Raw genomic sequence first — 27443 nt, 5'->3', positions numbered from 1 at the left:
GATAATAGAACCATCAAGGAGCTTTCGGCCTCGGGTTTGGATAATGCATTGCCTCTTTGTATCCAATACCCCACGGCTGCAGAGGGGAAGACTGAGGAATTTGAACTCAAATCCAGTTTGTTACACCATATTCCGAAGTTCCATGGCTTGTCTATGGAAGACCCCAACAAACACTTGAAGGAGTTCGAGGTGGTTTGTTCGAGCATGACCCCCGTCAATGTGGATGGGAGTATATTGAAGATGAAGGCCTTTCCATTTTCACTTATGGACAAGGCCAAAGATTGGCTCTACGAACTAGCCCCGGGAACTGTGACTTCGTGGGAGAGTATGAAGCGTGCTTTCTTGGAGAAATTCTTCCCTACTTCGAGAGTGATTCTCCTACGGAAGAAAATTAGTGGTATTCAACAGAATCATGGCGAGACATTCCCGGCTTATTATGAGCGCTTCAAGGGCCTTGTAGCTTCATGTCCTCAACATCAAATGAAGGAGGAACTTCTCCTTCAATATTTCTATGAGGGCCTCCTTCCTATCGAACGTCAAATGCTTGATGCATCAGCGGGAGGAGCATTGGTGGACAAAACACCAAGGGATGCCAAGATTCTCATAGCCAACCGAGTGCTCAACGCTCAACAATATGAAGGAGTGGGTCAAAGGGAAGCCCCACGACAACAAAGTGTAAATGAGGTGAGTGCTATTTCTGAAATTCAATCACAACTTGCTAATCTTACTTCTCTTGTTTCTCAGGTTGTGATTGGTCCAAAAGCACAAGAACACCAAGTTTGTGGCGTGTGCTCAATTCAAGGGCATCCATCCGACAAGTGCCCTCAACTAATCGAGAATGGTGGGTGGGAATCTGCCAATGCAATTGGTTTCCAAGGACAAAATCAAAACAACCCATACTCGAACACTTACAATGCCGGATGGAGGGACCATCCAAACTTCAAATGGAGGGAGCCACAACAAGCTGCCCAACAAGGAGGATTTAGGCCAAACCCCCCTGGTTTTTATTCCAAGCCGTATGCACCCCAACAACCCCAACAACCCCAACAACCTTCGACATCATCTCATTCAGGTACGTCCTTGGAAAGTGATCAAGCTATGCAATTACTAACCTCTATTTCGCAGGGGTTGCAAAATCAAAACAACCGGATAGCAAATAACGAGAAGGAAATGACGGATATGAAGAAACAAATAGGGCAGATTTCTGAGTTCCTTGGACAGATTAGAGAGCAAGGAAAGCTTCCTAGCTCAACCACAGTCAATCCAAAGGGAGGATTCGAATCCGCCAAGGCCATCACCCTAAGGGGTGGAAAAGAAGTTGGGACCGAGCCAAACAATCCCAAATCTGCCCAGAAAGTAGATGAAGAGACGACACAACCTGAGGCAGATCACCCTAACTCGGCCAAATCAGGTATACCTTGAAGAATTGAACGAGGACGCCCTGGAAACAACCATCACTAAGGCCATAGAGCGCAAAAATGAAGGATTTGGGCCAATGCAAGGCCACGACAAGGAGGAGGAATTCTTTGCAATGGGTTCTAGTGAAGAAATAATTGAGGTTGTGGCAGCCCTTGAGTCATTGCCACAACAATATGGTAAGGTTCCACTCTCACTTTCAAATTCAGTTTCCACTAAGATGCTACCTTCTGTTGTTCAGGCACCATCGCTTGAACTTAAGCCGTTGCCAGACCATTTGAAGTATGTGTTTTTGGGAAAAGGCGAAACATTGCCCGTCATCATTTCATCAAGTCTCACGGCAATGGAGGAGGAGAAGCTTGTGAGGGTGCTGCGAGAACACAAAACGGCCATAGGGTGGACTTTGGCCGACATTAAAGGAATAAGCCCTACCACATGCATGCACCGTATACTTCTTAAGGAGGGGGCTAAACCAACTCGAGAGGCTCAACGCCGTCTCAACCCTCCGATGATGGAAGTGGTGAAGAAGGAAATAATCAAGCTTTTGGATTGCGGAGTGATCTACCCTATCTCCGATAGCCGTTGGGTCTCTCCAGTTCAAGTCGTTCCCAAGAAGTCCGGAGTAACTGTTATCAAGAATGATGAGAATGAGCTCGTGCCTACACGCATTCAGACTGGATGGCGCGTATGTATCGATTACCGGAAGCTAAATGCCATGACTAGGAAAGATCACTTTCCTTTGCCATTCATCGACCAGATGCTCGAAAGGTTAGCCGGTCATGCTTTTTACTGTTTTCTTGATGGATACTCTGGATATAACCAAATTGTGATAGCCCCGGATGATCAAGAGAAGACCACATTCACATGTCCCTTTGGAACATTTGCTTATCGTCGCATGCCATTTGGCTTATGCAACGCACCGGCCACTTTCCAAAGGTGTATGGTAAGTATATTTTCCGATTTTGTTGAAAAGATCATTGAGGTTTTCATGGATGATTTCAGTGTATTTGGGAGTTCATTTGATAATTGCTTGGATAATCTGACCTTAATTTTGAAACGATGTGTTGAAACTAACCTTGTCTTGAATTGGGAGAAATGTCACTTTATGGTGAAACAAGGTATAGTTTTAGGACATATTGTTTCAGAAAAAGGAATTGAAGTAGATAAATCTAAAATAGACCTTGTACGTCACTTACCCTCTCCTACTTCGGTTAGAGAGGTACGTTCGTTTCTTGGCCATGCAGGGTTCTATAGGCGTTTTATCAAAGACTTCTCCAAGATGTCCAACCCTCTTTGCCGATTGCTTCAAAAAGATGTGCCATTCAAGTTTGATGAAGAGTGTAATTCGGCATTTAACCAACTCAAGGAGAAGCTAGTCTCGGCCCCCATTATTGTACCTCCAGATTGGAGCCTTCCGTTCGAGCTCATGTGCGATGCATCCGACTATGCATTAGGAGCTGTTCTAGGACAAAGAAGAGACAAGCGGCCGCATGTCATATACTATGCCTCTCGGACTCTCAATGATGCCCAATTGAACTACTCCACGACGGAAAAAGAACTTCTAGCTGTGGTTTTTGCTTTAGATAAATTCCGTTCATATTTAATTGGTACTAAAGTAATCGTTTATTCTGATCATGCAGCTTTGAGGTACTTGCTCACAAAAAAGGAAGCAAAGCCGAGGCTTATCCGTTGGATTCTTCTTCTTCAAGAATTTGATATTGAAATCCGGGATAAGAAAGGAAGCGAGAATGTAGTGGCTGACCATTTAAGCCGAATGATCCACGAGGAGCATGAACATGCCGTGCCTATCCCTGAAACTTTTCCCGATAAGCAGCTGCTATCCATTGAGGTAAGTGAACCATGGTATGCAGATTTAGTGAATTACTTGGTAACTAAACAAATTCCAAATGAACTAAACAAGCACCAACGTGATAAGCTTAAAAATGATGCACGTTTCTATGTTTGGGATGACCCTTATTTGTGGAAGTATTGCTCAGATCAAATTGTATGTAGATGTGTGCATGATTCTGAATTTCACTCAATTCTAAGCTTTTGTCACACATATGCATGTGGTGGTCATTTTGGCACACAACGCACTGCCCTCAAGGTTCTAGAGTGTGGTTTTTATTGGCCGACTATATTTAGGGATGCTAGAACCTTTTGTATGTCTTGTGATCGTTGCCAACGAATGGGTAACATAGGTACCAAGGACCAAATGCCGCAAACCCCTGTCTTTAATGTTGAAATTTTTGATGTTTGGGGCATTGATTTCATGGGCCCTTTCCCTCCATCTTATGGTTTCACTTATATCTTGCTAGCCGTTGATTATGTTTCTAAATGGGTGGAAGCAAAAGCCACCCGTACTAACGATTCTAAGGTGGTTGCAGATTTCGTGAAAACTAACATTTTTGCTAGGTTTGGAATGCCGAGAGTAATCATAAGTGATGGAGGGTCTCACTTTTGCAATCGGACCATTGAGGCGTTGCTAAGAAAGTACCATGTCAACCATAAGGTCTCCACACCTTACCATCCTCAAACAAATGGCCAAGCCGAGGTGTCTAACCGAGAAATAAAACAAATTTTGGAGAAGACCGTTGGACCAACAAGGAGGGATTGGAGCTTACGTTTAGATGATGCACTGTGGGCATATCGTACGGCATACAAAACACCCATTGGGATGTCACCTTTTCGGCTCGTCTATGGTAAGCCATGTCATTTGCCCGTAGAGTTAGAGCACAAGGCACATTGGGCCGTGAAGATTTTCAACATGGACATAGATGCAGCGGGAGTTCATAGGAAGCTCCAATTGAATGAACTTGAGGAGATTCGGAATGAAGCCTATGAGAATGCCCGGATGTACAAAGCCAAGACCAAAGCATTCCATGATAAAATGATTCGAACCAAGACCTTCACAGTTGGGCAGAAAGTGTTACTTTTTAACTCTCGCCTACGTTTGTTTCCTGGTAAGTTGCGTTCTAAATGGATTGGCCCGTTTGTTGTTACTAATGTTTTCCCTCATGGTGCAGTGCAAATCAAAAGTTCAAGGACGCAGCAAGAATTCAAAGTGAATGGGCATCGATTGAAGCCCTATTACGAGATGTTTGAGGAGCATGTCGTGGAGGAGGTACCCCTCCATGCCGTGGAACCTAGTCAAGCTTAAACGGAGGTACCGTCCGGCTGCAAGACGTAAAAGAAAGCGCTTCGTGGGAGGCAACCCATGCATCCGAATAGAGAAGAACTTGGAAACCCCTTTAAGAGACTTATTTTTATTCCTTTCTTTTTCTTTACTGCCTTTACTTTGCTTTCTTTCTCGTATTTGTTTATTTGCTTGCTCTGTTGTGACTTTCTGCTTAAAACATTGAGGACAAAGTTTGATTTAAGTGTGGGGGGTTAAACAATTTGTATTTGCATGAATTTCGTGGGATTTATTCACCTTTCACTTAGAATGTGGTTTCTTGCTGTTTTAAGCGTTTTTAGAGTGTTTTAGTGTGTTTTATAGTGTCTTGGTATAAAACTCCGAAAATTTGATAAAAATTTTAAAAAATACAAAAAAATTCTTTTCTTTGTTGCTATTTCGTTTCTGCCTTGTTAGGTTGTTTAGTTGTTATTGTTTGTTTGTTTATTAATTGTGTGAGTCTATGATTGTAACATTGAGAAAATGTTTGATTTATTGATAGGCAGTGCTAAACAAAGAAAGATGATGCTTCATAAAGGTTGTTTGCTTGAGGCCCCACTACGTGGCTTTACTCTTGAAGCGGAAGGCGTAGGAACGGAAGGCGTAGGAACAGAAGGCATCGGAGCGGAAGGCGTAGGAACAGAAGGCATCGGAGCGGGAGGCATCGAAGATAGAGCATTCCAGGCCTCAATACTTGGCCAAGCGCTGGATGAGCCAGGAAAAAGGTGCCTCTGGAGGAAAGACGAGAACCGTTGACGGTCACTGTGAATCCGACCTTCAGACTCTTGCAGCTCATCAAGCTTCCTCTTCATGCCCGTCGAATAGTTGTTTGCAAGCACGTGCAAACTTCTATTCTCATACTTCAGCTGCTGGATCTCCTGCTTGAGACTTTCCACCTCTGCCATCAATGATTCCACCTGACGGGAGCGGGCAAGCAGGCGTTGGCCCATGTTGGACACAGAACTCGCACACTGAACACTAAGTGCGAGGGACTCTTGAACGGCCAACTCATCGGACCGTCCTGACAGCAGCCTACTATCTTTTGGAGTGAGGAGGTTCCTAGCTACTATTGTAGCTGTTGTGGCGTCCTGCATCACAGAGTCTTCACCTGAAAGAGGACCGTTAGAAGAAAAGAAAGAAGGGCGCCATACGTTACCTTGACGCGGCACGCCCGTATCACTGCTAAGGCTCAATTCCAAGCTAAGGTTCGATGAGTTTGCCATTTTTTCAAAAGTGTTCAAAGAGAAGGGATGGAGTTAAATTTCAAAGGGCCGGAGTCGATTTTCAAGAATGGGAAATCTTCAGAGTGTGTTTGTTGTGGTGATCGATAGCTCAATAAAAAAGCCAAGGCGACGCGTCCACCGATTCAAAAAGCCGGAATTTCCGGCGTAATTTTGGCGACGCTTTCTCGGCTTTTCAGAAGACGCGTTCAACTTTGTCAAAAGATTTCTTCTTTTCAGACAACACGTGGAGGCCATCACCGCAACTACATATCTTTAGCCGACAAGCGCAAAGTTCGGCGACGCTTTCTCTGCTTTTCAGAAAACGCGTGCAGCTTTGTCAAAAGGAGCCGCATCCGCACTACTACGTGTCATTCAGAAAGCAAAGGGGCGTCGTTCAGAAATCGAAAGGGCGCCTGCTCAGAAATCGAAGAGGCGTCGTTCAGATATCGAAGAGACATTTGTCGACAAGGGTAAAAGAACAGTACCACCACTTGATATTATTTCTATATATGTCGACCTTCGTCTTTTATGGCAAGGCAAACCTGAAGAAAATGCCCAACTATCCCTCACCTCTGAGGGCGCACTCCCAACAAAGCCTTTCGAAAGACTCAATTCTTTCTTCTTCCCCAAAGATGATACCAGATGCCTGGAGTACATATGACCCAGGAGGAAACAGCACAATAAATACATGTGCTGATTCATTCACCGCTTCTTCAAAAGCAAAGGTATCTCATATCATCAAGGTCAAAAGCAAAAGTATCTCATATCATGCTCTTTCCCTGTCTTTTTCTTTGTCCTTGTTCTTACTCGCATGGCAAAGTAAAACAAGCAATCAGCCGGCACTTGGAGTCAGTCTTCCGTTCTGGAGCCAACTGTCTGGAATCTATTCCTGATTGCTTACCTAGCGTTGCTCTCGAGTAGTCATCTTCAACGGTTGATACACTTCCGGAGAAGGGACCACTTCTGCAAAGGGGAGCGAGTAAGGCAAGTGCAAATGATACATTGAAGCATGTGGAGACAAACATAGGCTGAGTTATCCTCCAACCCTTTTCAATACGAATTGGAAAGATTGAACAAAGAAACAGATAAAAGGGATAAGCTCAGACCTTCGGGGGAGACCAAAAGAACCATCCTGCTGCCCAGTTCAAGAAGTAGCACAAAGGAAAATCAACGATGGGCAGAAACCAGTTCAAGAGTAAGCCTATGGAATCATCAAGATCAAGCCTCAATGCAATCAACAAAGAGAAGATGGAATTTACACTCCATAACCAGATTTGCGTCCCTAAACTCTTCTCTTTGTTAATTACATTTTGCCATGTTTAGTATGTTTAAGTGCTTTTTGTGTGTTTACTTATGTTTTGTGTGAATCTATGCTTAAAACATTGAGGACAATGTTTGATTTAAGTGTGGGGGGGGTAACTAATGTTGTTAATGCAAATTCCTGGGATTTTATCACCCATAACTTCAAATGTTAGTCCTTGCTGTTTTAAGGTGTTTTTAAATTGTTTTAGAGTGTTTTAGTGTGTTTTGTTTTATAACTCCGAAAATCACATAAAAATTTGAAGAAAATGTTTTGAAAAGCCTAAAAAGAGTGTTTTGAGTCGTTTTTTTTGTGTTTGTGTCTTAGGGTACCTTCCAACACAATGATAAGGATTTGGTTTATAATTGCATGACGGTTAGAAAGAGTTATAAACATAGAGAAAAGTTTGATTTACTCTTGGTATATGCTTGGTTATGGTTATAATGTATGACTTCACATGCAATCATAAAAGAAAAAAATTCGTTTTTGTGACATGCTTGAAGGAAGGAACTCAAACAAACGCTACAACCCTGTGAGACTCGAGCCATTACCTTCTTTGGAGAGTTATTTTCTGTGATTCTTTGTTTTCTAAAGTTGTTGCATGATCTCATTATTCCTTGCTTGGTTGCTACTTAGAATGCAATTGTATCATGATAGAACTAAATGCTAGAACTTATATCCATTTCATTCAAAGCATGACATTGAATTGCATAACATATATCAAGATAAAGTTGTGTAGTTGCCACCATAGCCAAATAGCCTCGCTTCCCATATTTCGTATATGTTGTAAGTTTTACCCCCGTTGAGCCATGTTAACCCATGTTCTTTGTTTACCCACTTTATCTTCACCTAACCTAGAATATGACCGTCCTTACCCTTGTTCTTAAAAGATAGTGAGCATGACTTAATTGAATTCCTTTTGAGTTACATTATGAAAGAAAATAAGTGTGGGGGAGAGAATGTTTAAGTGTTTTTGTTTTGAGATTCAAAAGAAAAAAAAAAAAAAAAAAAAAAAAAAAAAAAAAAAAAAGAGAAAAGAATAAGTGATTGAAGAAAGGTTCCAAAACACCAATTCTGGGCGTAAATTGTCTAAATTCTCCCTTTTTGTTCAAAAGTTGAGTTTTCATTCAAAAGTGAATTCTAAGTGCCTAATTCAATACTTTGCTCACTATTGCTTTAAGAATGTTTGTTTATCCTTCACCTTTCATTGTTAACCAGTACCCTAGCCCCGTTACACCCCTTTGACTTCTATCTTGATCGTTATGTGTTCAATAATGTGGATTTTGGATTTGATATGAGCTTATGGAATCACTGGTTCTCATTCTAAGTAGTAGCATTCCATTCATGAGATCATATTCATGTCATTATCGTAAATCCAGAAAATGCTTTCTTTGTTATAACATATGTGAGATACTAGTCTTTCATGTTTACATCAATCTCTCACATATAATTAGTGTAGGGTGTGTAGTCAGAAAATCTGTGTGAAAATAGAGTGCATTCTAGTAAGGAATTGAGTAAATTCTCTAAAGCATGTTACTACATTCAAAACATGGTTTTAAATGCTTAATTGTGAACTAGTATATGGTGACTATGATTAAGAATGTACTTAAATGTGAAGATGACTAAAATCTGTGAGAATGATGATTTTTAACTTGTCATGTGCATTGGAAATCCCTAAGACGGTTGTTGGAAGGTTTAGGTTGTGTTTTACGTGTTTAGTGTCGTTTTGTTTATTTGTTTTTATTCTGTTTTGCTCGAGGACTAGCAAAAGCTAAGTGTGGGGGTATTTGATAGGAGCATATTCATGCGACTTAAATGGCTTGTTCTCGTGCATTTACGTTATGTTTCTCTCGTTATTTTAGTCCTTTATGCTTCTTTTGTGTGTTTTCAGGTTCTAAGGGCCTAGGGAGCAAGAAAGTGCATTTTGAGGCCATTTGGAGCATTTTTGGGCATGGATTGGATAGCTTATCCATGGAGCCAAGAGGATGGACGAATTTGAAGGCCTTGTATGCACTTGAAGACACAAAACAATGGCTCTAGCCCAATCAAACACATTATGCCATACAAACCAACCTATTTTAGGCCCATTCTATGTACTTAAACCCTAGCCCTTTAAACTAATTCATTTATCACTTATCAAACCATTCACTTATCACTCACCACATATCATTCACTTATCACTTAACATATCATTCATTTATTTCACTTCCATACTCCTCTTAATTCCACATGCATTCTCACACATGCACATCATTCACTCACATTTCCACCATTCATTCTTTATTCCTTTCCAAACATCTCACATGCATTTCCACCTTCCTACTTCATCATTTCACCACATTCTCCCTCTTTAACTCACATGCATTCATCATAATTCACAACACAAAACAACTTCATTGCCATGGGTTCCCATTTCCTTTCCAAACATCTCACATGCATTTCTTCATTATTTCCTAACCCTACATGCATTATTTATTGCATCTTCACATGCATTCACACACACTTTACACATTCAAACCGTGAGCTCCCATTCCTATATGCCATTTTCAGATTTCCACCCACTAACCTAGTCATCAACACATGCACTTCCACCTTTCATCCACAATGATTCATGATTCATTTACTTTGCATCCTTTAAATCACATACTTTTCCATCATTAATTAGCCACTTGCATCTTAAACAATCACCCACATATTCTCCCATTCCCCCTATAAAAACCCATGCATTCATACACAAAAATATCATCTCATTTCATACACAACACATTACAAACACATTCTTCCTTCCCTAGCCGTGAGCTTCCCATCTCTCCCCTTATAATCCAAACACCATTCCTCTTCCATTTCAATCATTCCCCAAACCATTCACACCATCAAACTATCCTTAGACCTTGTGCTACAACAACGAGGAAGAGAAGAGTGCCTAAACGTTCATACAATTCAAGTTTGAGTTGTTGGAATGTTTAGGTGTTTCTTTGATTTCAATGTTTAAATTCAATTCTCTTTGTTTGTACGTATGAGGAATGGAAGAGAAGAGTGCCTAAACGTTCATACAATTCAAGTTTGAGTTGTTGGAATGTTTAGGTATTTCTTTGATTTCAAAGTTATAATAAACTAAACCCCCTTTAGCTAGGGGGTGATTCGAAACTATGTTTATATTTGCATTTTGAATTGATTACGTTTGGTTGGAATTTCATAAGTTGTGGATTCAATTCGTTTAACTGTTTGATTGATAACTTATTTATGTATGTTCATTGAGATTGCAAGCTTAATTTTCATGCATAAATATGACGCTAGAATATAAGTGAATTTCACCTAATCGTTATGAACTTATATTCACAAGTAGTAGAGGTTGCTTATAAACAATCGCGTTAAACGAATTCTTGGCATAAGTTTCATGCGTATTCCATAGTAACGAATGCCTCGTCGATGTTTATGATTTCCGTTGAACTTAATGATCTTGGTTAAATGTCTCTATCATGCGTATTCCATAGTTAGGGACTTTGATTAAGAATAATTTGGTTGTAATGCGTATTCCATTCAATCCAACGAATTTAGGGAAATCTGAAAGTTAATCTAAGCGGATCTAATTAACTTGGAGCATTGAGTTTCACAACTTATCGAAAGACCAACTGAGAATCAATTTTGTTTGCAAGTGTAACATGTGTGGAGAATAACCCCTTGGCTATTCCATCATCCATATTTTTTATCACATTCATATTTACATTTTGCCTTTAATTATATTCTGTCTTTTTAATTTAATATCGTCCAACCACAATTCCCCCCCCCCTATTTTGTTAAGTCTTAATCATTCGTATTTGTTTTATTTTTGTATCTTTAAGCTTGTGGAGTCATAAACAATTGCAAATTCGTCTAAATCAAGTTCTAGCTTCTTTTTGAGTCAATTTGATTGTTTTAGACAATTTGAGTTTTTCAAAGCCTTTCTGAGTCATAGTAGTCTTGTTAAGAGTATTTTAATTTAGTTTTTATGTTTTTAAGTCAATTTAGAAGGTTTTAGCAAGCCCTCCTAATCCCCGGTCTAGAACGATCCCTCACTTATCCATTCTACTACAATTGTCAAACGAGGGTTTAATTTGAGTGTCAAGTAATTCTCGCATCACTAACTAGCATAAATATGCTCCTATCAAATTCCCCCACACTTAGCTTTTGCTAGTCCTCGAGCAAAACGAAATAAACAAAACAAACAAAACACAATCTAGACCTTCCAACATGTACCTCAGGGATTTCCAATGAACATAACACATTAAAGAACACCACATACATAGATTTTAGTTATCCCTACCCTCGAGCATATACTTAATCATAGTTACCACTCACTAGCTCGCATTTAATCAATTAAAACATGATTTTGAATGTAGTAACATGCCTTAGAGAATTCCCTCAATTCCTCACTGGATATACTCTCTATTTTCACACAGATTTTCTGACTACACTCCCTACACTAAGTATATGTGAGAAGATTGATGTAAATATGTAAACTAATACTCACATATGTATAATCAAAGAAGGCACTTTCTGGAATTATTAACATGTATATGATTGATAGGAGCATATTTAGGCGACTTACTTAGCTTGTTTTCGTGCATTTATATTGTTAATTCATAGTTGTTTTAGTAGTTTAAGCCATTTTCGTGTGTTTTTAGGTTCATATGGCTAAGGAAGCAAAAAGATGCATTTTGGAGCATTTTGGAGCAAAATTGGACTTGGAATGGATAGCTTATGTTTGGAGCAAAAGGAATGGACGAAATTGAAGGATTCCTAATCCATATCAGCCACATGCACATTCAATCATTCACACCAAAACCTTGCACATGCTTTCCCATTTCATTATTCATTCTCTTTGCACCACCAATTCAGCCACATGCACCCTTTAATCATTCAACCATGCAGCCACACATTCACCCACATGCATTCCCCTTACAATTTCAGCCATCCCACTTCATCATTGCACATGCATTCACCCTTTAATCCATTGCAGCCACATGCACTCCCATTTTCTCCCAAAACATTGCACATGCATTTTCAGCTTTCCACCAAGTTCCTAGCTGTCATATTCCCTCTTTTTCACCTATAAATAAGCACCCATTGCAGCCACAAATCACTCACTCTTCCATATTCAGAAAACCATCTCATATTCACATTCATTCACGCCAGAAATTCATTCCCTCTCTCTAACACAGCCATACTCCACCATTCTTCATATTTTCTGCCCAAAAACACTCCTTGCCTTCCCCTACATCCATCCCTACCCTAAACACATCATTCTACATCATCCATAACCCCCAAAACTCACCAAAACCCCTTGTGCCGCAGCAACTAGAGGAGAAGAGGCCTAAACGTTCATACAATTCAAGATTGAGTTGTTGGAATTTTTAGGTGTACTTCGATTCTTGTTTTCAATGTTTACTTTGTTATTACTCTCTAAGTTTGTTGTAATCATGAGTGGCTAAACCCCTAATTAGTTAGGGGAAAGTTTGAAGCCATGAACATGTTTGAAATATGAATTGATTTCTTCCAATTGTGATTTGTTAAGTTGTGATTGTAATTCAATTATCATGTTTATTAAAAACTTGTTTTTGTATGTTGATTAGGGATGCATACTTAGTCTTCATGCATAAACTCGATGCTAGTTTATAAACGAGTTTCACCTAATCGTCACAAGTTTATAAACATGAGTAGTGAAGGTTGCTAGTCACAACCGCGTTAATTGAATTCTCGGCAAAAGTATCATGCATTCATAGTTACAATTGCCTCGTCAACACTTATAATTCTCATAGAGCATAATGATCTCTCATTGTATCTCTTCTATGCATTCATGTTGAGAACCATTGGAGAATGATTTGAATTGTCGCATGCATCATCCAATTCAATAACATAAGGAAAATTTGAGAGTTAATTAGTGCATCACGGTTAACTTGGGGTGTTGAGCATCATAGATAATGAAAAGCAATTGGAGAATCGATTCATATATAAATGTGTCATGTGTGGAGAATGGACCTCTAACTAATCCATCCATCATCTTGTTTCTCAAATCCGTTTATACAATCTGCCTAGTTTATTAACTTGTTTTATTTAATTTAATTTCGTCAAAACCTTAATCCCCCTTTACTTTAGTGTCCAACTTAGTTAGAAAGTGTCTTAGTTTGTGTTTTTAAGTGTTTTGATTCAATTTGTTACACAAATTCGTCCAAATTCACCAAAGTGTCCAAAACTGCCCAGAAAGTGTTTTTAAGGCAGTTTTGAGTGTTTTGGGTGATGTTTGAGTCTTTTGGTTTGTTTTAGTGTTTTAAAGTTTAGTTTTGCATTCTTTGAGTCTAGTAAGTGTTTTATATTGTGTTCTTACGTGTTTGAGTCAATTTCACATTGATTAGCATCCCTAGTTAATCCCCGGTCTAGAACGATCCCTATTTGCTCATTTACTACAATTGTCATCCATAGGGTTAATTTGTGTGTTTAACTATTTTCGCATCAAATTTTGGCGCCGTTGCCGGGGATTAGCAAAATTGCTAATCCCTTGTGTTTTTGCCGTATGTTTTTAGTGTAATTTACCTAGTTTTCTTATTTTGTTTTGTTTTCTTGGTTTAGGTACTAGTGCATGACGCGGAGTTCTCAAACTGTGCATGCACATATCTTGGACTTTAACGACGATTTTGAACGTGATTTGAGAAGAAAGAGGAGGCATCCCGAACCTAGTGAACCTAGTTCAAGTTCAGAGGCCGAATCTGAGTTTGAAAGTGTGGAAGAAGAAGTTATGGCAGCGGACAATCGGACCATTAAAGAGCTTTCGGCCTCGGGGTTGGCCAATGCCGCACCATTATGCATTCAATACCCCGCGGCTGCCCAAGGCAAGACCGATGAATTCGAGTTGAAGTCAAGCTTGTTGCACCACATTCCGAAATACCATGGGCTTTCCATGGAAGATCCCAACAAGCATCTCAAGGAGTTCGAGGTTGTTTGTTCGAGCATGACACCCATAAATGTCGATGGGAACATTCTAATGATGAAAGCTTTTCCATTCTCTCTTGTGGAAAAAGCTAAGGATTGGCTTTATGAATTGGCACCCGGGACCGTTACTTCTTGGGAGAGCATGAAGAGAGCGTTCTTGGAGAAGTTCTTCCCTACTTCAAGAGTCATCCTCTTGAGGAAGAAAATTAGCGGAATCCAACAAAGTCAAGGAGAATCTTTTCCGGCATACTACGAGCGTTTTAAAGCCCTTGTTGCATCATGTCCTCAACATCAAATGAAGGAGGAGCTTCTCCTTCAATATTTCTATGAGGGCCTTCTTCCCATTGAAAGGCAAATGCTCGATGCTTCGGCGGGAGGTGCATTGGTGGACAAAACTCCTATGTCGGCCAAGACCCTAATTGCAAACCGTGCTCTAAATGCACAACAATATGAAGGACTTGGGCAAAGGGACCCCCCACGGCAACACTTGAATGAGGTAAGTTCTCAATCCGATATTCAATCTCAGATAGCTAATCTTACTTCTATTGTGTCTCAGATGGCCGAAGGAATGAAGATACAAGGACCGATTGTATGTGGTGTATGTTCTATCCAAGGACACCCTTCGGAAAAATGCCCTCAATTGATTGAGAATGGGGGATGGGAGAGTGCAAATGCCATTGGATTTCCGAGCCACAATCAACCAAGGAATGATCCATATTCCAACACATACAATCCGGGTTGGAGAGACCATCCAAACTTCAAGTGGAGGGAACCTCAACAACCTCAACAACAAGGAGGCTTTAGACAACAACCCCCGGGGTTCTACACCAAGCCATTTGGCCCCAATCCAAACCAAGCACAACCTGCCCAAAACAATCAAGGTACGTCGTTGGGAAATGAAACACTTCTTAAATTACTTACCAATTTGTCTCAGGGGCAAGAGGATCAAACCAAAGCCATGCAAAACCAAGACAAAAGGGTGGATCACTTGGAGAAACAAATTGGGCAGATTGCGGAATTTGTAGGACAATTCCGAGACAAAGGCAAGCTCCCTAGCTCAACCATTGTCAATCCAAGGGGAGGATTCGAATCTGCCAAGGCAATCATGTTGAGAAGTGGTAAGGAGGTCGAAACCACCCCAAGCACGTCCAAAACAAATCAAGAAGAGGACGTGTTGCTGCAAGAAGAGGAGGAACAAGGAATAAAGGCCACGGCAAGGGTGAAAGAATCTTTGCCGCATCCCCCTATTGTGCCAAAACCGTCCAATATGCCTAAGGTAAGTCCAAATTCGACTTTGTCAAGTTCTATTCCACTAAACGTGCCCTTTCCTAGCAGGTTTAGGCAATCAAAGAAGGAGGAGAGTGAAAAGGACATTTTGGAAACCTTTAGGAAAGTTCAAGTTAACATTCCGCTCCTTGATGCAATCAAGCAAGTCCCTAAGTATGCCAAGTTCTTAAAAGAGCTTTGCACAACGAGGAAGAGGATTTCAAACAAGGAGGTGGTCCAGGTAAGTGAAAATGTCTCTGCTGTGTTGCAAAGGAAATTACCCCCTAAATGCAAAGATCCGGGTAGTTTTACAATTCCGTGCGTTATTGGTAATACTAAGTTTGAACAATGCATGTTAGACTTAGGGGCTTCGATTAATGTTATGCCATACTCTATTTATGCATCTATGAACTTAGGTGAGCTTAAAAATGATGGTGTGATAATTCAATTAGCCGATCGTTCTAATGCATATCCAAAGGGTGTTTTGGAAGATGTTTTGGTACAGGTTGATAACTTGATTTTTCCAGCGGATTTCTACGTGCTTGACATGGAGGATTCACCCCATTCCACCCCATTACCGATTCTATTAGGGAGGCCCTTCATGAAAACAGCCCGCACCAAGATAGATGTGTTTAAAGGAACTTTAACGATGGAATTTGATGGGGAAGTCATTGATTTCAATCTTTCTGAAAGTATTAAATTTCCTAAGGACGATCATTCTTGCTTTTCTATTGATATAATTGATGATTTGGCGCAGGAATTTCTCGATTCTTTGGAGAGGGATACACTTGAAACAACAATTGCACAAGGAATTGGGCAAAAATTTGGTTTTGCCGTGCCTAGAAGTGAAGATGAGGCCGAGATGGTTGCTGCACTTGAGTCATTGCCACAACACTTTGGTAAGCCTCCAAAACCGAGTCCAATTCCTGTTTCGACTAACAAGTTGTTACCTTCAGTGATTCAGGCACCCATTCTTGAGCTTAAACCATTGCCGGATCATTTGAAGTATGTCTATTTGGGAGACAATGAGACGTTGCCTGTCATAGTTTCCTTATCCCTCACAGCAATGGAGGAGGAGAAATTGATTCGGGTGTTGAAAGAACACAAGACGGCCATAGGATGGACCTTGGCCGACATAAAGGGTATTAGTCCTACAACTTGCATGCATCGCATACTTTTAGAGGAGGGGGCTAAACCAACCAGAGAGGCTCAACGCCGGCTCAACCCTCCAATGATGGAAGTTGTGAAAAAGGAGATTATCAAGCTTCTAGATTGTGGGGTGATCTATCCTATCTCGGATAGCCGTTGGGTTTCACCGGTTCAAGTTGTGCCAAAGAAATCCGGAGTGACTGTGGTGAAGAATGAAGAAGATGAACTTGTGCCTACACGCATTCAAACCGGTTGGAGGGTGTGCATTGACTATAGAAAGCTAAATGCCGCAACAAGGAAAGATCACTTCCCTTTGCCATTCATTGATCAAATGCTTGAAAGGTTAGCCGGTCATTCTTTTTATTGCTTTCTTGATGGTTATTCGGGTTATAATCAAATTGTCATAACGCCGGATGATCAAGAAAAGACCACCTTTACTTGTCCATTTGGTACTTTTGCATATCGTCGTATGCCATTTGGTTTATGCAATGCACCGGCCACTTTCCAACGATGCATGGTAAGTATCTTCTCTGATTATGTTGAAAAGATAATTGAAGTATTTATGGACGATTTTAGTGTGTTTGGAGACTCATTTGATGCTTGTTTGCATAATCTCACTTTAATCTTGAAAAGATGCATGGAAACTAACCTTGTTTTGAATTGGGAAAAATGTCATTTTATGGTTAAACAAGGTATAGTTTTGGGTCATATCATCTCTGAAAAAGGAATTGAAGTTGATAAGTCTAAAATAGATCTTGTACGTCACTTACCCTCTCCTGCGTCGGTTAGAGGGGTCCGTTCTTTTCTTGGCCATGCAGGATTCTATCGACGATTTATCAAGGACTTTTCCAAGATTGCACAACCCCTATGCCGCCTACTCCAAAAGGATGTGTCTTTTGAGTTCAACGAGGCGTGTGAGAAGGCATTCAAGCATCTAAAAGACTTACTCACCACGGCACCCATCATAACTCCCCCGGATTGGTCCATTCCCTTTGAATTGATGTGTGATGCATCGGATTATGCACTTGGGGCTGTTTTGGGTCAAAGGAAAAATAAACAGCCACATGTTATTTATTATGCTTCACGCACTTTAAATGATGCTCAATTGAATTATTCTACAACCGAAAAAGAACTTTTGGCGGTTGTATTTTCTTTAGATAAGTTTAGATCATATCTTCTTGGTACTAAAGTAATTGTTTTCACTGACCATGCAGCCTTGAAGTATCTTCTCACCAAAAAGGAGGCTAAGCCAAGACTCATTCGTTGGATGCTCCTACTTCAAGAGTTCGATCTTGAAATCCGAGACAAGAAAGGGTGTGAAAACGTGGTGGCTGACCACCTAAGTAGAATGGTGCGTGAGGAAGAGTCCACCCCCATTTTAGAAACGTTTCCGGATGAGCAACTTCTGTCCATTGAGGTAAGAACCCCTTGGTATGCCGATTTGGTCAATTTCTTGGTGTCTAAGCAAGTTCCTAGTACCCTAAACAAGTTCCAACGTGATAAACTTGTTCATGATGCACGTTTTTATGTTTGGGATGATCCATATTTATGGAAATTCTGCCCAGATCAGATTGTTCGTAGATGTGTGCCCGAATCTGAATTTAATTCCATTCTTACATTCTGCCATACTTATGCATGTGGGGGACATTTTGGCACCCAAAGGACAGCCCTAAAGGTGTTACAATCTGGATTTTATTGGCCTAATCTCTTTAAAGATGCTAAAATGTTTTGTGTAACATGCGATAAGTGTCAAAGAACAGGTAACATAGGGCCTAAGGACCAAATGCCGCAACAATCTCTCTCCTTTGTGGAAATTTTTGATGTTTGGGGTATTGATTTCATGGGCCCCTTCCCTCCATCTTTTGGTTTCACTTATATCTTGCTAGCTGTCGATTATGTTTCCAAATGGGTGGAAGCCAAAGCCACCCGTACTAACGATTCTAAGGTTGTTGCAGATTTTGTGAAATCTAATATTTTTGCTAGGTTTGGGATGCCACGAGTTTTAATTAGTGATGGGGGTTCTCACTTTCGTAACCGCACCATTGAAGCTTTGCTCAAGAAGTACAACGTTACTCATAAGGTTTCCACACCTTATCACCCTCAAACCAATGGGCAAGCGGAGGTTTCAAATAGGGAGATCAAACAAGTCCTAGAGAAAACCGTGGGACCCTCAAGAAGAGATTGGAGTTTGCGCTTGGACGATGCATTGTGGGCCTATCGTACGGCTTACAAAACTCCCCTTGGCATGTCACCTTTTCGGCTTATATATGGTAAGCCATGTCATTTGCCCGTTGAGTTAGAGCACAAGGCACATTGGGCTGTGAAAACCTTCAATTTGGACATAGACGCTGCTGGAGTTCATAGGAAGCTCCAATTAGATGAACTTGAGGAGATTAGGAACGAGGCTTACGAGAATGCTCGCATCTACAAGGACAAGACGAAGGCTTATCATGATAAGATGCTTCGTACCAAAACGTTCTCCAAGGGGCAGAAAGTGTTGCTTTTTGATTCAAGACTTCGGTTATTCCCTGGTAAGTTACGTTCTAAATGGATTGGACCTCTTGTTGTTACTAATGTTTTTCCTCATGGTGCAGTCCAAGTCCAAAGCTTAAAAAGTGGCCACGAGTTCAAGGTGAACGGACATAGATTGAAGCCATACTATGAGAACTTTGTGGAGCATGTCGTGGAGGAGATCCCACTCCATGCCGTGGGCTCCAATGGAGCATGAACGTGTCTTCGTCCGGCTGCAAGACGTTAAAGAAAGCGCTACTTGGGAGGCAACCCATGCAATTCAACAAAGGAAGCTCAAGGAATCACTCCAATTCCAGATTTGCGTTCCTAAACCCTTCACTTTGTTGTTTATTTCGAATCTGCCTATTTAGTTGTTTTACTTGCTGTTTGTGTGTTTCTTTGTGTTTTGTGTGATTTTATGCTTGAAACATTGAGGACAATGTTTGATTTAAGTGTGGGGGGGGGGGGTAACTAAGTGTTTTTGATGCAAAATCATGGGATTTTATCACCCCTTTACTTATAGACTTGTTCCTTGCTGTTTTTAAGTGTTTTTAAGCAGTTTTGGTCTGTTTTAGTGTGTTTTGACTTAAAAATTCGAAAATCCCATAAAAATTTGAAAAATTGTTTCAAAAAACCCAAAAAGAGTTGTTTTTGTGTCCTAGGGTACCTTCCAACACAATGATGAGGATTTGGTTTTAATTGCATGACTATTAAAGAATGTTGTAAACATGGCTGGAAGTTGATTTGTGCTTTGGTTTATGCTTGGTTATGGTTATAGCTTATGAATTCACATGTAATCACAAAAAGAGAAAATCAGTTTTTGTAACATGCTTGAAGGAAGAAACTCAAACTAAAGCTACATCCTTGTGAGACTTGAGCCTATAACGTTCTTTGGAGAGTATAAATCTGTGATTTCTTGTTTTCTAAAGTCGTTGCATGATCTCATCATTCTTTGCTTGGTTGCTACTTGGAATGCATTTCATTATAGTTCCAAATACTAGAACTCATGCCCATTTCATTCAAAGCATGATATTGATTGCATAACATACAATAAGATGAAGTTGTTAGTCAAGCCAAAGCCAAAAAGCCTATCCCTTTTCACATGTATTGTAGGATTACCCCTTTTTGAGCCTTTTCAAGCTTATTTTCTTTGTTAGCCACATTATCCTTACCTAGCCTAGATTAGGACTTCCCATACCCTTGTTCTTAAAGGATAGTGAAGCATGATTTAGAATGAACTCCTTTTGATCAATATATTGCAGAAAATAAGTGTGGGGGAAGATAATAGGGCACGGCCAAAGAATGAAATAAAGAAAAAGAAAAAGAAAGAGAAAAAATTTCGTGGAAAAATAAAAAGAAATTAGAAAAGTGTTGAAAAGAAAGAAAAAGAGTTGAAAAATAAGTGAGAATGATCTCACAAGTATTGGTTATTGAAGGAAGGGTCCAAAAGAGTGAATTTGACCCTAATTGTGCATGAATCTTCCCTTGTGTTTAAAAGTTGATTTCTGCCATTAAAAGTGAGTTTAGGTGTCAATTTCATTACTTTGCTTCCTATTGCTTTAAGAACCTTTGTTTTACTTTACCTTTCTTTGTTAAACCATTACCCTTAGCCCCGTTACAACCCTCAACTTCTATCTTGATGTTAGGTGTTCAAATTTGTGGAGTTTGAATTTGGTATGAGCATATGGAATCACTGGTTCTCATTCTAAGTAGTAGCATTCCATTCATGAGATCATATTCATGTCATTGTCGTAAATCCAGAAAATGCTTTCTTTGATTTAACATATGTGAGTGTTAGAATTCATATTTACATCAATCTCCTCACATATACCTAGTGTAGGGCGTGGAGTTAGAAAATCTGTGTGAAAATTGAGTGCATTCTAGTAAGGAATTGAGGGAATTCTCTAAGGCATGTTACTACATTCAAAATGATGTTTTAATTGATTAAATGTGAAATAATAAGTGGTAACTATGATTAAGTGTTTGTTGAAGTGTAAAGTAAGCTAAATGTTGTGGGAATGATGTTCTATATTGTGTCATGTTCGTTTGAAATCCCTGAGATACATGTTGGAAGGTTTAGAATGTGTTTTGGTTTGTTTTTAGTTTCTTTCGTTTTGTTTTGCTCGAGGACTAGCAAAAGCTAAGTGTGGGGGAATTTGATAGGAGCATATTTAGGCGACTTACTTAGCTTGTTTTCGTGCATTTATATTGTTAATTCATAGTTGTTTTAGTAGTTTAAGCCATTTTCGTGTGTTTTTAGGTTCATATGGCTAAGGAAGCAAAAAGATGCATTTTGGAGCATTTTGGAGCAAAATTGGACTTGGAATGGATAGCTTATGTTTGGAGCAAAAGGAATGGACGAAATTGAAGGATTCCTAATCCATATCAGCCACATGCACATTCAATCATTCACACCAAAACCTTGCACATGCTTTCCCATTTCATTATTCATTCTCTTTGCACCACCAATTCAGCCACATGCACCCTTTAATCATTCAACCATGCAGCCACACATTCACCCACATGCATTCCCCTTACAATTTCAGCCATCCCACTTCATCATTGCACATGCATTCACCCTTTAATCCATTGCAGCCACATGCACTCCCATTTTCTCCCAAAACATTGCACATGCATTTTCAGCTTTCCACCAAGTTCCTAGCTGTCATATTCCCTCTTTTTCACCTATAAATAAGCACCCATTGCAGCCACAAATCACTCACTCTTCCATATTCAGAAAACCATCTCATATTCACATTCATTCACGCCAGAAATTCATTCCCTCTCTCTAACACAGCCATACTCCACCATTCTTCATATTTTCTGCCCAAAAACACTCCTTGCCTTCCCCTACATCCATCCCTACCCTAAACACATCATTCTACATCATCCATAACCCCCAAAACTCACCAAAACCCCTTGTGCCGCAGCAACTAGAGGAGAAGAGGCCTAAACGTTCATACAATTCAAGATTGAGTTGTTGGAATTTTTAGGTGTACTTCGATTCTTGTTTTCAATGTTTACTTTGTTATTACTCTCTAAGTTTGTTGTAATCATGAGTGGCTAAACCCCTAATTAGTTAGGGGAAAGTTTGAAGCCATGAACATGTTTGAAATATGAATTGATTTCTTCCAATTGTGATTTGTTAAGTTGTGATTGTAATTCAATTATCATGTTTATTAAAAACTTGTTTTTGTATGTTGATTAGGGATGCATACTTAGTCTTCATGCATAAACTCGATGCTAGTTTATAAACGAGTTTCACCTAATCGTCACAAGTTTATAAACATGAGTAGTGAAGGTTGCTAGTCACAACCGCGTTAATTGAATTCTCGGCAAAAGTATCATGCATTCATAGTTACAATTGCCTCGTCAACACTTATAATTCTCATAGAGCATAATGATCTCTCATTGTATCTCTTCTATGCATTCATGTTGAGAACCATTGGAGAATGATTTGAATTGTCGCATGCATCATCCAATTCAATAACATAAGGAAAATTTGAGAGTTAATTAGTGCATCACGGTTAACTTGGGGTGTTGAGCATCATAGATAATGAAAAGCAATTGGAGAATCGATTCATATATAAATGTGTCATGTGTGGAGAATGGACCTCTAACTAATCCATCCATCATCTTGTTTCTCAAATCCGTTTATACAATCTGCCTAGTTTATTAACTTGTTTTATTTAATTTAATTTCGTCAAAACCTTAATCCCCCTTTACTTTAGTGTCCAACTTAGTTAGAAAGTGTCTTAGTTTGTGTTTTTAAGTGTTTTGATTCAATTTGTTACACAAATTCGTCCAAATTCACCAAAGTGTCCAAAACTGCCCAGAAAGTGTTTTTAAGGCAGTTTTGAGTGTTTTGGGTGATGTTTGAGTCTTTTGGTTTGTTTTAGTGTTTTAAAGTTTAGTTTTGCATTCTTTGAGTCTAGTAAGTGTTTTATATTGTGTTCTTACGTGTTTGAGTCAATTTCACATTGATTAGCATCCCTAGTTAATCCCCGGTCTAGAACGATCCCTATTTGCTCATTTACTACAATTGTCATCCATAGGGTTAATTTGTGTGTTTAACTATTTTCGCATCAATGATCTCATGAATGGAATGCCACTACTTAGACGCGAGAACCAAGGATACCATATGCTCAAATCAATTTTAAACTCCACATATTGAAACACATAACAATCAAGATCGAAGTCAAAGGGTTGTAACGAGATGGCTTGGCTCCCTCCTCCAAAAGGATGCGATGCATGCACGTGGTGGGACTAATGCCTTTGATATCCGCCAAGGTCCATCCAATGGCAGATTTGTGATCCTTTAACACCCTTATCAACTTGTCTTCTTCTTGGGCCGTGAGTGAGCTCGATATGATGACGGGTAGTGTTTGATCTTCTCCCAAGAAAACATACTTCAAGTGACTAGGTAAAGGCTCTAACTCAAGTGTAAGTGACTGCACAATTGATGGAAGTAACTTGTTAGTCAAAACAGAATCTAAAATTGAGAGTGGAGACTTACCAGAGTGTGAGGGCATTGACTCGAGGGCAGCGACCATTTTAATCACTTCACCACAAGGGGGCACGGCAATATGGTCAGATTGCATGCCGTGGGTTGCAAGAATTCCCCCACCCTCATTTCTTGCTCCTATGCCGTGCACTAAGGCTACCTTAAGTGCATTTTCATTCATTTGATCCAAATGCACCTGTGCCAAAGAATCAACAATGTCAATAGCAAAACAAGAATGGTCCTCAATTGGATATTTAATGGTTTCAGAAAGATTAAAATTAATAATGTCCCCATCAAACTCCATGGTTAATGTTCCCGTAAACACGTCTATCTTTGTCCTTGCTGTTTTCATGAATGGACTGCCTAGCAAGATTAGCAATGATGGAGCATGGCTTGAATCCTCCATTTCTAAGACATAAAAATCTGCAGGAAAAATAAGATGACTGACCTGCACTAAAACATCCTCAAGGACTCACTTGGGATAAGCATTAGAACGATCGGCCAATTGAATTATAACGCCATCTTGTTTTAACTCACCAAGGTTCATAGATGCATAAATGGAATATGGCATGACATTAATAGAAGCACCTAAATCTAACATGCATTGTTCAAATCTAGTGTTTCCAATTATGCATGGGATAGTAAAGCTCCCTGGATCCTTACACTTTGGAGGTAACTTTCGTTGCAAAACCGCGGATACATTTTCACTTACTTTCACAACTTCTTTGTTTGAAATTTGTTTCCTAGTTGTGCATAACTCTTTTAAAAACTTTGCATACCTGGGCACTTGCTTAATGGCAATAAGTAAAGGAATGTTTACTTGGACTTTTTGAAAGGTATCAAAAATGTCCTTTTCGCCTTCTTCCTTCTTCGATTGTGCAAATCTGCGAGGGAAAGGAATATTGGGCAGATTAGTGTTCGAAATCACAACATTTGGGACAACATTACCTGAGATGGACGGATAGGAGGGCTTAGATGGCTGCGGCATGGGTGGTGTTACCCTTGCCGTGGGGTAGGATTGCTCATCTTCTTCAATTTGTATCTTCTCATCTTCCTTGTTTTGGGCAGATTCATGTGCTTTGCTTCCCACTTCTTTTCCACTTCTTAGGGTGATAGCTTTTGCAGATTCGAAACCACCCTTGGGATTGACCACTGTAGTGCTTGGTAACTTACCATTTTCACGAAATTGTCCCAAAAATTCGGCCATTTGGCCCATTTGCTTCTTTAGCTCATTAACCTCCTTTGTTTGGTTCTGCATTCCCTGTGCCATTGTGGTTAATAATTGATATGTTTTATCATCATTCATAGACGTACCTGAGTTGGTTTGGGATGATTGTGCTTGAGGAGGTGGTTGTGGTGCCATTGGCCCTGGAAAGAAACCCGGGGGTTGTCGGAATCCACCTTGTTGGGCAGATTGTGGTGCATCTCTCCATCTGAATTTGGGGTGGTCACGCCATCCCTGATTGTATGTATTAGAGAAATGATCACCCCTTGGTTGGTTTTGACTCCCATAACCCACGGCATTGGCAGATTCCCACCCTCCATTCTCAATTAATTGAGGGCATTGATCAGATTGGTGTCCTTGAATGGAGCATACACCACAGATTGTAGTTCCTTGCGTTTTGGGGCCTTCAACAAACTGCGATAACATAGACGTAAGGTTAGCCATTTGGGATTGTAACTCAGAAATAGAACTTACCTCATTTACATGATGTGGCCGTGGGGTATCTCTTTCCCCAACACCTTCATATTGTTGTGCGTTGAGTGCTCGATTAGCAATGAGAGTTTTGGCATCCATGGGTGTCTTATCCACTAGAGCTCCTCCCGCGGATGCATCCAACATTTGACGTTCAATTGGTAAGAGACCTTCGTAGAAATATTGAAGAAGAAGCTCCTCCTTCATTTGGTGATGTTGACATGAAGCAACAAGGGTTTTAAAACGTTCATAATAAGTTGGAAAAGATTCACCTTGGCTTTGCTGAATTCCACTAATCTTCTTGCGAAGAAGAATGACTCGTGATGTCGGAAAGAACTTCTCTAAGAAGGCTCGCTTCATACTCTCCCATGATGTGACAGTTCCGGGAGCTAACTCATACAACCAATCCTTGGCCTTCTCCAACAAAGAAAAAGGAAAATCCTTCATCTTCAAGATGTTGCTGTCCACGTTCACCGGTGTCATACTTGAGCATACTACTTCGAACTCCTTGAAATGCTTATTGGGGTCCTCTATTGATAACCCATGGAATTTGGGTATATGATGTAGCAAACTGGACTTCAACTCAAATTCATCGGTTTTCTCAGGGGCTGCCCTAGGGTATTGGATGCAAAGAGGTGTTGCATTTTCCAAACCCGAGGCAGAAAGCTCCTTGATGGTTCGATTGTCCGCTGCCATGGTTGGTACTTCCTCTTCAAATCTTGTCGTGGGCTCCTCTTCAACCTCAACTTCTTGCTCTTCTAATTCAGGTTCGGGACTAGGAGGATTAGGCTCTTGCAATTTCCTTTTTCTTCTCAAAGTCCTCTCGAAATCGCCGTCAAAGTCGAAGATATGCTCACGAACAGGTTGTGAGCTACGGGTCATAAACTAGTACCTGCACACAAGAGCAACAAAATAAGTAACCAACTTAATAGACTCGGCACAAGTAAGCAAATAAGGTGCCTATACACGGCACAAAAACAAAACACACACACACGGTGCAAAATTTAAAACAAAAACAGAAACTAAACAATTTAAACAAGACTCAAGACAAGGGATTAGCAACTTTGCTAATCCCCAGCAACGGCGCCAAAATTTGATGCGTTAAGAATGTGACACACAAATTAAACCCTATTTGTGACAATTGTAGTAATGATGTAAGTAGGGATCGTTCTAACCGGGGATTAACTAGGGGTGCTAAAAACTTTAAACTGACTCAAATAAATAAAACTAACCTTTAAAACACTTAACTCACTTAAAAAAAACTTGAAACAAGTTCACAAGACTCAAAATAAGCTAAAAACACTTAAAACTGCCTAAAAACACAAACTGGGCAGTTTTGAGCCTAAACACAAACTTGGACGAAAATTGGTTCTAACTTGACTCAAAACCCTTAAAAACACAATCTAAAACATAATTGAACCAATTAGACACTCTAAGACAATTGGGGATTTGGTTTTGGATGAAAATCAAACAAACAAAACAATAATGTAAACTAGGCAGATTTGGACGAATTTGAAGGTGTTTGTGACTCCAAATACTTAAAAACACAAAATAAGACAGATTATAAAGAAAACAGATTGTAAAACAAATTGTGATGAATCAATGGATGATGGAATAGCTAAGGGGTTCTTCTCCACACATGAAATATATGCAACGTTGATAGGAGCATATTTATGCAACTTAATTGGCTTGTTCTCGTGCATTTATGTTGTGTTTCCTTAGTTATTTTAGTGTTTAAAGTCACTTTTGTGTGTTTTCAGATTACAAAGCCAAAGTGTGCAAGAAGATGCAAATTGGAGTCTTTTGGAGCAAAAGAGGAATGAATGAGTTGAAGACTTGAAGAAATATGAATTCCTAATTGAAGATGGATTCCTACTCACATGAGGATTTGATAGGAGCATATTTATGCTACTTAGTTATGTTATTTCCTTACATTTAGTGAGCTAATTACTACTTATTATAGTGTTTTGAGCTATTTTCGTTTGTTTGTAGGTCCTAATTTCAAACTTGGCAAGAAAATGCAATTTTGAGCCTTTTAGAGCAGTTTTGGGCTTACTTTGGATAGCTTGTGTATGGAGCAACATGGTCGGACGAATTTGGAGTCAAAAGAGGTTAGAAACATGCTACAAATCAGAAAAGGAAAGTTCATGACAAAGAAGATAAGGAAAGTGCAAGAAAAGAGGAAACATTATCCAAAACCTTATCCAATCTTATCTTATCCAAATCTTATCCTATCT

At 39.8% G+C, this 27443-nt stretch overlaps 1 long non-coding RNA gene and 1 pseudogene across 1 annotated transcript in view; one reads left to right on the top strand and one right to left on the bottom strand.

Annotated features, from left to right (window-relative positions):
* The window catches only part of LOC148698572 (uncharacterized), a 140272-nt gene that overhangs the window by 34649 nt on the left and 78180 nt on the right, over nt 1–27443 (top strand). The gene's annotated exons all lie outside the window — the stretch shown is intronic.
* Nucleotides 23444–26088, bottom strand: LOC148698577 (uncharacterized; annotated as a pseudogene).

This window comes from Pyrus communis, chromosome 2 (genome assembly GCF_041283825.1).
Source record: "Pyrus communis isolate YQ-2024b chromosome 2, ASM4128382v1, whole genome shotgun sequence".
NCBI lineage: Eukaryota > Viridiplantae > Streptophyta > Magnoliopsida > Rosales > Rosaceae > Pyrus > Pyrus communis.
This window is presented reverse-complemented; position numbering and strand designations above follow the sequence as displayed.